The sequence below is a fragment of the Lepidochelys kempii genome, chromosome 10, assembly GCF_965140285.1.
Source record: "Lepidochelys kempii isolate rLepKem1 chromosome 10, rLepKem1.hap1, whole genome shotgun sequence".
NCBI lineage: Eukaryota > Metazoa > Chordata > Testudines > Cheloniidae > Lepidochelys > Lepidochelys kempii.
This window is the reverse complement of record NC_136389.1, coordinates 64,460,146-64,475,001: the sequence shown is the minus strand read 5'-3', so window position 1 is coordinate 64,475,001 and position 14,856 is coordinate 64,460,146. Positions and strand designations below refer to the sequence as shown.

The 14,856-nt window shown below is 37.6% G+C and overlaps 1 protein-coding gene and 1 long non-coding RNA gene across 20 annotated transcripts in view; one reads left to right on the top strand and one right to left on the bottom strand.

Annotated features, from left to right (window-relative positions):
• SEMA6D (semaphorin 6D) overlaps positions 1-14,856 on the bottom strand; it is a 276,265-nt gene that overhangs the window by 85,086 nt on the left and 176,323 nt on the right. For 18 of the 19 annotated variants that reach the window (XM_073303922.2, XM_073303916.2, XM_073303919.2 and 15 more), the window contains one exon: positions 6,095-6,127. The exons of the other annotated variant lie outside the window; for it this stretch is intronic. The gene's annotated coding sequence lies outside the window, so the exon portion shown is untranslated. The remainder of the gene's footprint in view (positions 1-6,094; positions 6,128-14,856) is intronic. 19 annotated transcript variants of the gene reach the window in all.
• LOC140894955 (uncharacterized) overlaps positions 1-14,856 on the top strand; it is a 305,659-nt gene that overhangs the window by 266,020 nt on the left and 24,783 nt on the right. The window lies entirely within an intron of this gene.

Below are 14,856 nucleotides of genomic sequence, written 5' to 3'. Positions count from 1 at the left end.
TGCTTAGCAGGCTGAACACACAGAAAATTGTACTGTATTCAATTTGCCTCATTTTCTTTAATGGCTCCTAGTGACAGAGCTCCTAGACCTCAACAATTGTCATCTTCTTGATCTATTAAGATTTCCCAGGATGCACTAGGCTAGAGACTTCAGTAACACTGCTGATCAATGCTACAACAATATAGCAAGGGGTTTGGCAATAGTAAAAGATGCATCAGTTTTTTGTCATAGATTCAAAGAGTCCAAGGGCAGAAGGGACCATCGTAATCATCTGGTCTGACCTCCTGTACAACCCAGGCCATAGAACTTTCCAAAAATAATTCCTAGAGCAGAACTTTTAGAAAAAAACACCCAATCTTTACTTAAAAATGGTCAGTGATGGAGAATACACTATGACCCTTGGTAAATTATTCCAGTGGTTAGTTACTCTCACCGTTAAAACAGTGAGTCAGTATGGTGCATTCCTCTACAATTACCCTTTTATTAAAAATACTAAAAAAGAAAAGGAGTACTTGTGGCACCTTAGAGACTAACCAATTTATTTGAGCATAAGCTTTCGTGAGCTACAGCTCACTTCATCGGATGCATACCGTGGAAACTGCAGCAGACTTTATATATACACAGAGAATATGAAACAATACCTCCTCCCACCCCACTGTCCTGCTGGTAATAGTGTTAAGGAAACAAAAGTAATAGTTTTAAAAGGTGATGAAATTCTAGTTGATTAAGTCTGCCTGACAATTCTGCTGCTCAGGGTAAAAGGTTGGGATATTTCTCTAACCCCCCTCAAATATTGATTCAGCCATAACATCAAACATGACTTTTTATCTTGTTACAGCTATATTTTCCTTGGACATACCCGTTCACATACCTAATGCAAAAAAAAAAATAAATAAAAATAAAAATAAAAAAATAAAACAATCTTATTTCTCCATTTATGTCCCTATAACATATCTCATCTATTGATGGGACATAGATTCACAATTCCTATTGTATATTTTGACTATACAATATATGACATTATAGTGAGAGCAATGTCCAGTTCACAGTCATTCACTGTATTCTCAGGTTGATTTTTATACACTAGTCAGATGCAGCTGTACTTATGGTCCCATAGAGAGTACATCTAGTATTCTTTCCTCTTCAGTAGTGCCATAAATACAGCTACAAGCAAAGTACTGCACATAAAGTAACGATGTCATTTTAGTAAGGAGTGAATAATGCTACAGATTTTAGTTGTCTCGATTCATTCTTTTTTACAGCATGTTGAACAAAGGGAGGTTGTATTTTGAAATAGTCCTTTGTGTTTGTCTTTCTTCAGATAGGGGAATTTCTTCACAGGCAATTCCTCCATGGGAGAAAGAAAAGGAGTACTTGTGGCACCTTGGAGACTAACCAATTTATTTGAGCATAAGCTTTCGTGAGCTAGTCTCTAAGGTGCCACAAGTACTCCTTTTCTTTTTGTGAATACAGACTAACACGGCTGCTACTCTGAAACCTGTCATTATCCATGGGAGAGTTTCCCATATGGTAGCTTTGTGAACCATCTGGTTATGGAGGGGGATCTATAGACTTTTCCACTGTGCTACAGTCTGAGTTACAATTAGGAGGAATTGTAATGGGAGTGGCAACTTTCCTCTGACTTCCTGTCTGCATACTCCCATCAAAGTTCATGGTATGTTAAAATGAATGGTGTCCCTATATCTCTTGGGCATGCACGTGGACCAGCTTGAACTTCGCAATTTCATGTGTTTATGCTCATTCCATACATTGCAGCCTCACTAACGTTGTCACAACAAGCATATTTCATTTTTTGTAGTCTTGATGAGGTCAGATAAAATCTAGACAATACAGTGTTGGACAGAAAACTAGGAAAAGAGGGTAAATCACAAATTCTTTCCATTCTTCAACAAAATTTCAACATTTTCTGACTAGCTCTAACGTAGTACTTGATATAGTGGACCAGTGACACAACTAACCCAGCCTCTACCTATAAACACTTTGAGGTCTTCAAAAAGGAGCTAGGATCTGATCTTATAGTCCCACTTATGTCTTCAAGACTCAAATGCCCTAGAACGATTGCAGATTGCATTGTGAAATACGACTGACGTGAAGAAATTGAGAGCCCTCTCTATGCCCTACAAGCCAGATTGTGACACTCTTACCAACACAGAATAATACCTTACCCCTTGAGTCGTCCCAGTGATGTCATCAGGACTACTTAATGAGAATAAGGTATCACAGTCTGGTCCTAAATGCAGACAGTATCAGCAACCAAGAGGATGGAAAGGCAACAGTTTCTAATGCATCAGAAGTTGCAGCTGTAGCATGAGCAGGTTATGGATAAGGAGTTTCTCCTGCCCTTATCCTACACTATAATGCCTACCAGTTCCAGTGCAGCATGTCTGACAGAAGTGTGTCTTTGTGCTGAATCTTGTGTAAAATATTCATTGTGTATTGAGCTGCACATAGTTCCCTTTTCTTGTTGGAATCCTGCTTGTATTTCAAATCTTGGCTCAAGTATTATGTATACAATGAATCAGACCTTCATCTCTAGATGTCATTATAGACAGAATATTTCAAGTGGGTATATCTAAAACCAATTCCAGTCAATCAGCTGGGGTAGATTCTGCTCTCAGTTACACCAGTGTAAATCTTGAGGAACTTCATTAAAGTGTGCAGAACTAGAACAGAAAGAGATAGGAACAGGCTGGCTGTTATGTGTTGTGTTGACCATTTACTAGAAGCATTAGGCCAAATTCTGCCCTAACCTGTAGCCCTTTAGGTCTCTCTCTTCCACACATTTTATTTTCCCAAAAGCCTATTTCTCATTTTGAAAACTTGATTTGCAAGCACATTTAAAAGTTTCACTTATTAAAATGTAATGAAATGAGATTTCCCTTCTAGCCCCTAATCTGAAATCCACATTTATCTGTTTCTTTAAGCAACAGTATTCTGGCAATTGAAAAGTCTCAAAAACCCAACAAAACCCCTTATAAAGCAATCTGGATTTAGCAAGAAAGCTTTGCTAACTCTGGCTCAGCAGAGTTAGTTATCCTGGTTAATTGGATCGATGGTGACAGCTGTAATTACCAGAGATGAGATTGCCTGTACTGTAATTACACTTCAATCTTCAGTGTCAGCTGGACTGTAGAATACATACAATAGATTCTCCCAATTAGAAACAGGTTAAGAAGAGCATGGTATTTCTGTGATAATCATGTTTGTTACTGTATAGAATAAAAATATATGGCAGCAGCTAAAAGAATTGTTAATCTGAAGCAGTTTTGCTGATTCAAAGGCATTAATCCACAAAGCTTTACTGCTACGTGGTTTCTCAAGATAACTGCAGTACAGAGGAACTGAAGTTTTTCACCTAAATAGTTGCTAGCTATTCAGCACATTGCAACTGCCAGGGTTTGCGCTGATATTCTTGGATATAGCATGGTAACATGTCAGTGTTTATAGAATAAAGAACATCGCCTTTCAAAAATACACATTAAATATAGGAATAATTGGATTGACTTTAATTTTTTTAGGTCCATCATATTAAAGCTTATGCTACCGTGTGAAACATGCTCAAAGAACAAGCAAAAGGAATATGAAAAGCATTAGGGTTTGGCATTTGCTTTAGGTTTCCAAGACATCAACCATTAACATAATTTAAAGTATAAAGAGTGCATTTCAAAAGCTCGAAGTGAAATATGCTTTCCTACAACTGGATGGTTTAAACATTTGTTATCAAAACTACTGCAACTAGTAAAGACAATATACAGTGCTATTTCGTAGGAAACTTGAAATACTCTACAATTAGTCACAAGTATTTCTGGGCTTTTCTGAGGGGGAAGAATTATATATTTCTATGATTAATTTTTAAAGTTCTATTGCGGATTTCAACCCACCCCTACATATATCTCAACATATTTCGGATCCCAATAAGGGTATTGTATGTGCTCTTTCTGCAAGGCCTGGCACACGCACAATTATTGCTTGTTTTTCAGTCTACTGATTGAGAAAAATGAATTAATCTTATTTGGGGAAAAAGAAAAAAAATAGAGAGAGGTGGAATATCTTTTTTGGACCCAGAATGTTAATCTATTTTCTGATATATCAAAGACTGAACAGCCCCAATGAAATATACCCCTGTGCACTCTTTAAATCGCATGAATGCAATAGAACACAAAGCAGGATTGGTGGTGCATAGACCTCTACACAGGGTGAATTTCTCCCTTATGAGGAAAGTTCCTGTCTTTAGTTTTTAAAGCCTCAGTTTTGTTTCCATACAGAAATCACATTCACCACACTAAATGCAAGACGGGGTCTTGCCCTATAAATCTGCACAAGGAAGTATGGGGGTGTAAGGCATTTCCCTTTGTCACTGAGTGGGCTATCTACATCATGGGTTATAATGTGGGGAGAAGGAGCAAACTTTGCAGGACTGCTACCTCTTTCCCTGCACAGAGATGGGGAGTAGTGGGAAGGGGAGAGGAGTAGGCAGACTCTTGACTCCACACTGTGTGTGTCCAGAGTGGAGGGAAAAGTAATCTGTGCCACATAATGGGCTGGTGCACACTGCTTCCCAGCAGAAGGGAGGAGGGACTCAGGGACTGAATTTTGCTCCTTACATAAGAATTTGGCTCCTGGACTGCTGCTGGGACACTGCAACTATGCACTGCCCCTTCTCTGAGGCTAGTGGTAAATCCACAAATTTAGCCTAAGATTGGGGGGGGGGGGAGGGGAGGAAATACATTTTTTTTTCATTTTGATTAATTTTTCTAGTCAATTGACGTCTACAGAAAATAGCAAAGTAGGGAGTGAAGATAACTGTACCTCACTGGAAACTTAATTTGATTGCACCCAAATCCATTTACAATACTATCAAGATTTATGACAATTCTCACCATAATTTATCTTTTTTTAAAGTTTTAAATTGCCTTTAAAACTGAAATGTTTGTTTTGTTAAATTCTAGAATTTTTCCCAGTTATACTAGTTTTTTTTCTCTCTTTCCTTCTCCCTTACAGTACATATCTCACCTTTTCCTTCCAACAGTCTCAATGTAATCTCAAAGATTTTGGCAGTCTATGTAATTTCAAGGCTCCAAATTATTTTATTTTCTATGATATTGTTATTGAATCTTATCTGAAATGCATGCCTTGATTTTCCATATCCAATAAGATATTAAAATTCTAGTGCAAGTACTAATTGCTACAATATGTAGTTCTTTTTCTCAGGTTAAAAATGAGAGAGTTTATTGCTCTTTTCAGAAAAGTTCAGTTTTGCATTTGAAAATGAGGCCTCGCAGGTCCTGATCAAGGAAATTACTTAAGCACATGCTTAATTTTACTTATGTGAGGATGGCCATAATGGTCAATAGGACTACATGTTTAAAGCTAAGCATGTGCTTACTGCCTTACTAGACTGAAGTCTGAGATGTTTCCAGAGATTTTAATATTATATTTGCAAACCAGATGCTGCCCATTTTGGACAAGCTTTTAGTTTACTAACAATGGAGTAAAGTGTCCTTTGTTCATACTACAGCTTTCACATAGTGACAATCAAATAGTTGCTGAAAATGTCTTGATCTCATATTCGGAGACTGAACAACCTTGTTAATTAGGCAATCCTCCTGGAGCAGTGTGTGAAGTGCATTGCAAACCATAATTAAAATATGACATTACAGTGGTATGTGGAGGCAACCTGCATTTTTCTTTAAAAGTCTCAAGAATAGACTTTCTTGAAGGTGCAATGCTGTACTACAGAGACATAAAAACCCCCAAACCATTGTCCTGTGATTTAGCTACCCAGATTAGCAACTCTCAGTTTCATTAAAGGATTAATCAGACTGGAAAACCAAAGACAAAAACTGTCTCTCTCTTGCTAAAGATCTGAGTATTCAGCCACTACATTTCATTTTATGTTTGGCTTACCAGTTCACAAACACAAACAGAAACAAGTAACTTTTGGGGACTCCAGAATGCTCACACTAATGAACTGAGAAGAGACCTTGTTTGTCACAGGAGAAATACATATATGGCTGATAAAAGTGTCTTGACCGCACTGATCCAAGGCAATGAATATTAAAGCAATGCTTACCTTTCTCAGGGGGCTGTCTCTTCAGTAATAAAACTAGTGGGGAAAAATAAAAGAGGGAAACAGGTCAATTTACATAACTATATTTGTTGTGGAAATGCATTTGTGTTGACTTTGCCATGAAACTATTAACCTTAGTTACAATTGAATTAATCTGCTAAAGTCTTCCAACTAATTCAGTGGGTAGTTTTCCTCAGCTACTTTGTACAGTATTTGTTCAAAAACATCCAAAAAAGCTTGCTGTTAGTAACTTGCTGAGTTTGCAGAGCACATTCCTTATTTTCAACTCACTCAGCAAGCTTAGAACAAAGCACACAGATGGATGTGCTATTTTGATGCAATTAAATGTATATATAGACATTCTTACTATACTTTTGGAGTTGGTATGGAAACATTTAGTTTAGAAATAACACTGAGATGATCAATGTTGCAGGAGCTTTAATTACTGTCAAAATGGGTATACATTTAACTGAGATCCTGTTTTTGGCTTGAAGACTTTCTTTCCTTCTTTCTTTATCCAAAGAAAAAATGTTTTTGCACAATTAAAAAAAAGATATTCTTTTATAGAAAACAACACAATGTGACTTAAAAGAAGTGTTGCAGTCAAAACTATTTTAACATTGGATATACCAGAAAGTATTAAAATAGTTTGGAGTCTTTTAATGTCATAAAGTTGATACATTTTATTCAAAATATCTTCTCCTACAATGCAATAGTGATGCCTCTGTACATATTATTGTTTCAAATTCAATATGTATTAGCATTCACAGGATAATTTACCTCAAAAACCGAAAGGCATGGAAATGTGTTAAAATCCTTTTATTTAAAACTAAATAATGAGTTTTAAATTACACAGAATTACCCTATTTTACCTCTCCCATAACTATTTCACGTTTGGGGACAATGTATACCTTTAAATCAGCGGCACTGCTATCGGTACCCGCATGACCCCACAGTATGCCAACATTTTTATGGCTGACTTAGAACAACGCTTCCTCAGCTCTCGTCCCCTAATGCCCCTACTCTACTTGTGCTACATTGATGACATCTTCATCATCTGGACTCAAGGAAAAGAAGCCCTTGAGGAATTCCACCATGATTTCAACAATTTCCATCCCACCATCAACCTCAGCCTGGACACCATCATAGGGCCTAATCACATCAGCCACACTATCAGAGGCTCGTTCACATCTACCAATGTGATCTATGCCATCATGTGCCAGCAATGCCACCTGTCATGTACATTAGCCAAACTGGACAGTCTCTACGTAGAAGAATAAATGGACACAAATCAGACGTCAAGAATTATAACGTTCAAAAACCAGTTGGAGAACACTTCAATCTCCCTGGTCACTTGATTACAGACCCAAAAGTGGCAATTCTTCAACAAAAAAGCTTCAAAAACAGACTCCAACGAGAGACTGCTGAATTGGAATTAATTTGCAAACTGGATACAATTAACTTAGGCTTGAATAGAGACTGGGAGTGGATGGGTCATTACACAAAGTAAAACTATTTCCACATGTTTATTCCCCCCCCCCCCCAAAAAAAAAAAAACAAAACTGTTCCTCAGACGTTCTTGTCAACTGCTGGAAATGGCCCATCTTGATTATCACTACAAAAGGTCCCCCCCACCCCCCGCTCTCCTGCTGGTAATAGCTCACCTTTCCTGATCCCTCTTGTTACAGTGTGTATGGTAACACCCATTGTTTCATGTTCTCTGTGTATATAAATCTCCCCACTGTATTTTCCACTGAATGCATCCGATGAAGTGAGCTGTAGCTCACGAAAGCTTATGCTCAAATAAATGTGTTAATCTCTAAGGCGCTGCAAGTACTCCTTTTCTTTTTGAGGATACAGACTAACACGGCTGCTACTCTGAAACCTATTTTTATTAGCTCTGTGCTTTGTATTTCATGTTCTGCTACTGAAAACACAAAGCTTTCCGTGTCTTACATACATTAAATATAATCAGAGCATTAAAGTGACCAAATCTTTTATCATCATGTACATATAGATCAATTTTTTTGAGCAAATTTGGGGAGTTTCCATGAAGGCTAATAAACTACAGTTATCTCTTAATAAAGCAGCAAAATGTACCAGAAACAGGAAAAAATGTTTCTTTTTGTAGTTTGAACTTTAAAGAATCCTCTCTCAATTTTCAGGTGATAGCTTTTAGAATTAACCTTGTATTCAATGAGGACAATTCCCTCTGGCAGTATCTGCACTGAGGCTGAATCACCTTTATAGATTTAAGTATGTATGAGAAAGTGTCCTAACCCCCAATACCTTTGATACTTTTAGTCTGAACATTTGAAAAGTCTCTCTTTTTAAAAATCAAAACTGAAAGGCACAAGTAAAATTCCTTGTTTATAGGATTATTAGATTAAATTTTGCCTGCGTAGTCCTGGAACACAGATAATTTGACATACTTTGAATTCAGAGCATGCAAAGAACCAGTCCATCTACCAGGTTACCTACCCAAGAGCTTAGTGTGGTGTAATCAGAAGGACACACCAACCTTTCCATGAGCTGTAAGATGAAGAGTCCAGGTTTCAATTATTCATTACATGGATATACCCTGGGAGATTAGTACTCATCACCGTAACTTGTCACAAAACTGTCTAGACAAAATTTTTTGCCACAGCTAATGCTATTCTCTTAAAGCACAAAAAACATTATAACATGCCATTTGGTTACACTCAATAATAATGTAATGTAAGATTTTTACATAATGTCCATCTGATTTCCCTCTCACTTACACCAGTATAAACCAGGAATAACATCACTAAAGCCAGTGGCATTGCACCAGTGTAAAACTGATACAAATGGGAGGAGAATCAGACTCCTTATAGCCAGCATATAAGACAGTATCCCGCATCAATAGGTATACACAAAATGTAAAACATCCAGTATCCCACGTCTATAGGTATACACAAAATGTAAAACCTAACAGACAAAAATCTATGTCTGTTTTCATAGAATTATCTCTCCTTTTACTGAATTTATACTCACGCATTGTATAAAAAATATCTGTTTAGATTAAGAATTACTATTCTAACTGGTTGATTACAGTGTGTCCTATGCAGTAATTAGTATCTAAATACTGTGTGATTAAAGAGCTAAGGTCAGATGTATCCTCCACTAACAGAGACAGGCAAATATACAGTTTTAAAATATTTACAAATGCAGACATGAGAGGGTTTTTAAAAAGAGCTGGAAACATGGGTTTATACAATTCATATTCTCCTGAGTCATATTTAAGTAAATGGGTCTATTAATGTGAATAAGGGGAGCAAAATTTGGTCCCCATAGTTACACTTCAGATTACTGGATGTTATGTGCCTTCTCCTCAAACTGACAGCCAGCACGACCAACATACATGCCTGATTTCTGGCACTTATGCACTCTCCTGTTAACGTCTCTGGGCAAATATCTTGTGACCCTGCAAAGTTATTCACAGTCCGAGCCACATAACAGATCTAGAGATCTGTGACTCAGACAATCAGGATCTAGGTGGGATCTCTGTTCAAACAGAGCTGCTGTTAGATCTACCCAGGTGAGTTCCACATTTCTTGGAGCCTTCTGTGTACTCTGTACAGAGCAGGAAGATTTCTAGGTAGAGAAATCTTGGCATCAGAAGAGAGCATGAAGTCATAGGGCAATTCAAGAGCGGGGTGCACAGGGAAGACAATCTGATTTTATTATCTTTATATGTTACTATCAGAACCTTTTTAACATGCAGGCTACTGTAGCTGTGTAGATTTCCATTGTTTGCCATAAGTTTTAAAGAGATACCAGAGGCTGTCTTCTACTTTAAGACATATAGCATTTCTCCTACTGGCAAATGTGTTTCATTTGCTTTCTAAGCCATGTCTACACTACCACTAATGACAGCAAAATGTCTGTCACTGAGGGTGTGAAAAAATACATCTCTTAGCTAGTGCTCACCAGCTATTTTTTACACATTTTGTTTTTGTGTGTGTCACATAAAGTACACAGTTTGTTGTTCATTAACATCTTACTGCTCTGAAAACACATCTCAGTTGGGGGCTAAAGGAAGTCATGGCAGATACATTCTGGTGCCCATCGTTGCTTTTGGAAGTATGATGTCTCACAGGATAGTAGAGAATTACCTCTCTACTCACACCACGCATCCCTGTTTCAACAGTCGTCTGTTGAAAAATAATCTATGTTCTGGGGAATGGCTGGATTGAAAATCCATCTGGGTTTCAGTGCCTGAGGAGACTAAACATTTTACTAACAGACACGCTTTTCCCCCTTGATCTTTCATAGTATGGCTGGTCTGAGGCAAGCAGGAGTATGATGAGCTCAGGGCATAACAGTTCTTTGAAAACCAACAATTATCCACCAAAATTGGGGCTGCCAGGAATTATATTGGGCACAGGAGCCACTTTTTATTGAATTGGCCTGCCAAATCTGATTCATGGATTAAAACAACAGTGTGGTAGTATTAATAGAAAGTATATATTTAAGGGTGAGATGTGCCAGCAGTCACATTTCAGATGCTTCTCTTATAGCTGTGCACAGCAGCAAAATAACACAACAGCTAAGCACTGTAATTAATAATCTCCCACTATAGCACATTAAAAAAATCAGAGCCCCTTTCAAAGTACAGTATGTTGGAAGATGACTTGAACATGGCATTGTGCAGGTCAGATTAGATTTAATATGAGCATTGACAAAGGATCAGATCTGACAAACGGATACCAAAACAAAAAGCTCAAAACATTTAGCAATCTGGAGTCCAAGAGTTACTATGTGGCTTGTTGTTCAGGTTTTATTACAGTTCTCTATTGTGTATTCATCATGAGGTACTGCACTGTATTTCTGTATATATTTTAGTCTGGTGCATGGAAGATATACTCAGTTAACCAATCTAGTGTTTGATTTTATATGAATCTCATTATACTTACACAACATATTAGCCATGGAGAGCTTCTGGTCCAAAATCTGGTGGTGGGATGGCCATATGAGAGCAAGTTACAGATCCTTAATTCTCTGGGCCAACCTGCTGCCGCCCTGGCCATAGAGTAGGTTAGAGCAGTTAAGTGGTTGCTTTAAAATGTGCCAACTGGTTACAGTCACCAAGAAACCATATGTCAACTGGGGATTGTTGGAGTGTGGTGTGCTATGGCTAACCCCTCTGACAGGCTCCTTTTGCTAGGGGCTAAGGAGGGCTGTCTCTACAACCACTGATGATTCCCTTAAGCTGGGGAGACACAGGGATTTTCTGTTTCCTTTGCACCACAGGAACAGTGTGGAGGAAGCAGAGTTTGTCTAGAGAACCTGGCCCTTTCTATTCACACTTAAAATTATATACTCAAAACATTGTCTCTCTCCCTAACTGAGTTTTATGCAGAATTGTTTGATAAGTCACTGCTGGAAAGCAAATATTTTACATTATAACTGGACTCCTTTTTAAAACCAAAACATTGTTGATTGATTCCAAACTCTGGTATGATGCTGAAATAATCACAAATTTCATAAGATTTTTTAATGAAAGTTGTCTCATTTTTAGGGCCCAATTTAACAAACAACATGCTTATCTTACACCCTATGGGAGCCTGCTCTAAACAGCAGACGCTAGCTTTTCAGGCCTTTGCCATGTTGGTCCCAGTTTCCATGGCATTAAAGATGAACTTGGGTTTTTGGAGAAAATAAAAATCCCCCAAAAGAAATTCTGAAAGAAATAGGCATATTTGATTTGGATAATTGTGGCTCTGAATGATTCTGCTTGTGTGTACTTAATGTGCAGCTTTTGATCATTATATCATGGCGAGGGATTGCATATACATCATAGCCACGAAGAAACAACTATTCAGATAATACAGTATCCTCTGTAACTTTAATCCAGGTAATGCATCAGATCCTGATCATCTTGCTCACATGAGTAATGACAAGTTAGTATTTTAAAACACTAATCTATCAACCGCAACACTGTGTATAATGGTGGGTATGTATCATTTTGCCCATTGTACAGATGGAAAAATGGAGGCCCGGAGGTGAAGTGACTGCTTAAGTTTAAACAGTGGGGCAGTAGCAGAAGTAGAAATATAATTAATACAACAGCCTTATACTGATCCCATCAATGACAGAATACTCAGGGCCCAATACTGCCCTCACTGAATTCAGTGGCAAAACTCCTTCCTGTCATATACCTTATTCCCTGGACCATGATGTCATCAATGGGGTAGTTGCATGTGTAGAGGAATGGAACTGGACCCATATCCCTATAAGTAATTCCACAACATCAGGTTGCAAAAACTGAATATCTTAGGGCTTGTCTTCATTACATAGTTTTTAGCGAGAAGGCTGCGTTGACACAGCCTTGTTGCTAAAAGTCAGCATGTGTGAAGGGTATCTGTTGGTATTTTGTTGGCACTTTTGCCGACAAAATACTTCCAGCCCCCCATGAGCGGCATTAGCTTTGTCGGCAGGAGCGAGACTGCCACTTGCATTAGCAAAACTTTTGTCTTTCACGGGGGGTGGGCTGTTTTAAGTAGAAAGACAAAAGTTTGTCGACAACATCGCAGTATAGACAAGCCCTTAAGCTCAAATGGTACATTTAAAAAATACCCCCTCCCCTCCTGCTTATGGCTTTTTAGGACTAAAACTGAAAAAAAAAATACTGTATGGCTGACAAATTTCTTGTTGTAAAGGGCAGAACACTAGGGCTTAGATGAAAATATTTGAGCTTGAAAACTGAATAATCAATTAGTATCCTACTGGAAAACTCACAGCCTGTTGTGATCCATTAGGAGGTATTTGGTGCTCTCAGCGTCTATGGCTGCAGGGACCATTTTCACAAATTCCAGGTGAGTACTTACCCTGGAGAATATGATAAGATCAGCTGTTTGTTTTATTTTTAAGTGCTTTTCCAAGATGTTTTTCTGTACTGTGGAATGAACATAGCAGTGCAGCTAAAAATGGCAACAATAATTTCAAATGAGTGGATTGGAAAGTCATTCTCACTGGGAAATGAACTTCTGACTTTTTCAATGAAAGGTAAAGCTGAACTTGTATTAATTTGCATAAAGAACTCATTAAATATATTGTTGAGTAATAGCTCAAGAGGGCAATAAAAACAACTGCTCAAGCTAATGCAAACAATGTGCAATAAAAAAAGAGAGATTAACCAAGACTTTAAGATGACAGAGTTGGCTGTGCAGTAATGTTACACCATAGCAAAAAAAGAAAGTCTCAGAAGGGTGTCAACATTTCTTGTGTTATCTAGTGTTCCCCATATATTCATTTCCTTTTCATTCATACCTTAAAAATGTATATATGGCCTTGTGTTAATTGCAGCATAATGCATTAATTGTGCAATTAAAAAAGATACGCTTGCTAGTTCTGCTCTTCCCTTTATGATAATATGTCAATATGCACTGTCCTGAACAAGAAAGCAGATTTAAAACTGTAAAGTAAATTTGAGCCGTATATGATTCCTTCACAAACCCAAAGGAAAGTGACCCAGCTCAGACGGTAATATAGGGAACGAGGAGTAAATAAACGTTAATAACAATATTAGCACAGTTTGAGGATGACATCAAGTCACTGGTTCATCTGTTCTGTACATGGGAATCTCTATGACTGCATTTGGCATTCTGCTGTGTGTTAGTCAGTTAAGTCTGTGCTTATGCTAACTGTACTTAATGAAGGCAGCATGCATGCATTCATTTTTAAGCAAAAGCTTCTCTGAATGTCTATACCTGATTTTGTAAGCTAGATGGCAGCTCCTCAGACTGTTTGCTTTCAGTCTAATGTCTTAAAATATTGCAACCTCCAATAAATGGAATGATGCTGTGCTTTAGATGCTTTGCATACATGTTATGTGGTGGCTTTTCCCCCCTTGAAACAGGGTTTCACCAGCTAAAGTGGAGGAAACTAATGCTAATTAACCCATTAAGCAATAGTTTTTGTCTAGAAACACTTTAAAGTACAAAAAAAGTATTCTGTTAAAATAGATAGTAGTCTTTGGAGCTGATTAATAACAATGGTCTGATCCTGCTCCCATCCACGTAGTGTGCAGTTTTTTACAGCAGTGCAAAGGCAGTGTAAAAGGCTACCTGATCAGAACAGTAGTGTTTTGCACTCATGTTACTAAGAATACAAGGTCAGAGCAAAGATGAGCTGGGAGACCTAAACCATATTCTCTCTTTTATCCAAAAGACTTCCCAAATTATGTTCTAACGTTTTTGTATTTACTTATTTGCATATAAACTGATATTTAAACACAGTTATTTATTCTCTTCTGCTGAACAAGAATAATTGTTGAATGTGTTGACTGAGGCAAGACCTTTGCCCATTGCAACTTAGAATTGATTTATAGAAAAGCTATATGGACTGTCCACCTTCTTTACTGATTTTCAAGTGATACATTTTTTTAGTGCTCTGTAGTTTAATAACCAATCAATCAATCTCTCTCTCTCTCTCTCCTTTCAGTTAATATATGTATCTACAGCTGAGTGGGTAACATTTTTTCTGTCCCATGAAAACTTTCTGAGATTTCAAAAAACTTTCCCATTCTGTAATGGGACAATACCAAGACCTTTTGACATTTTTTGGTGAAAATCCATAGCAAGCTAGTCCCCAGCCAACAGTCCAGTGGTTAGAGCATTTACCTGGGATATAAGAGACCTAGGTTTAAGTCCCTGTTCTAAATCATGCTGACAAACTGGGAATATTTTGACAAAACAATCATATCTATAAATATATCATGAACAGGGTCATTATGTACAAAC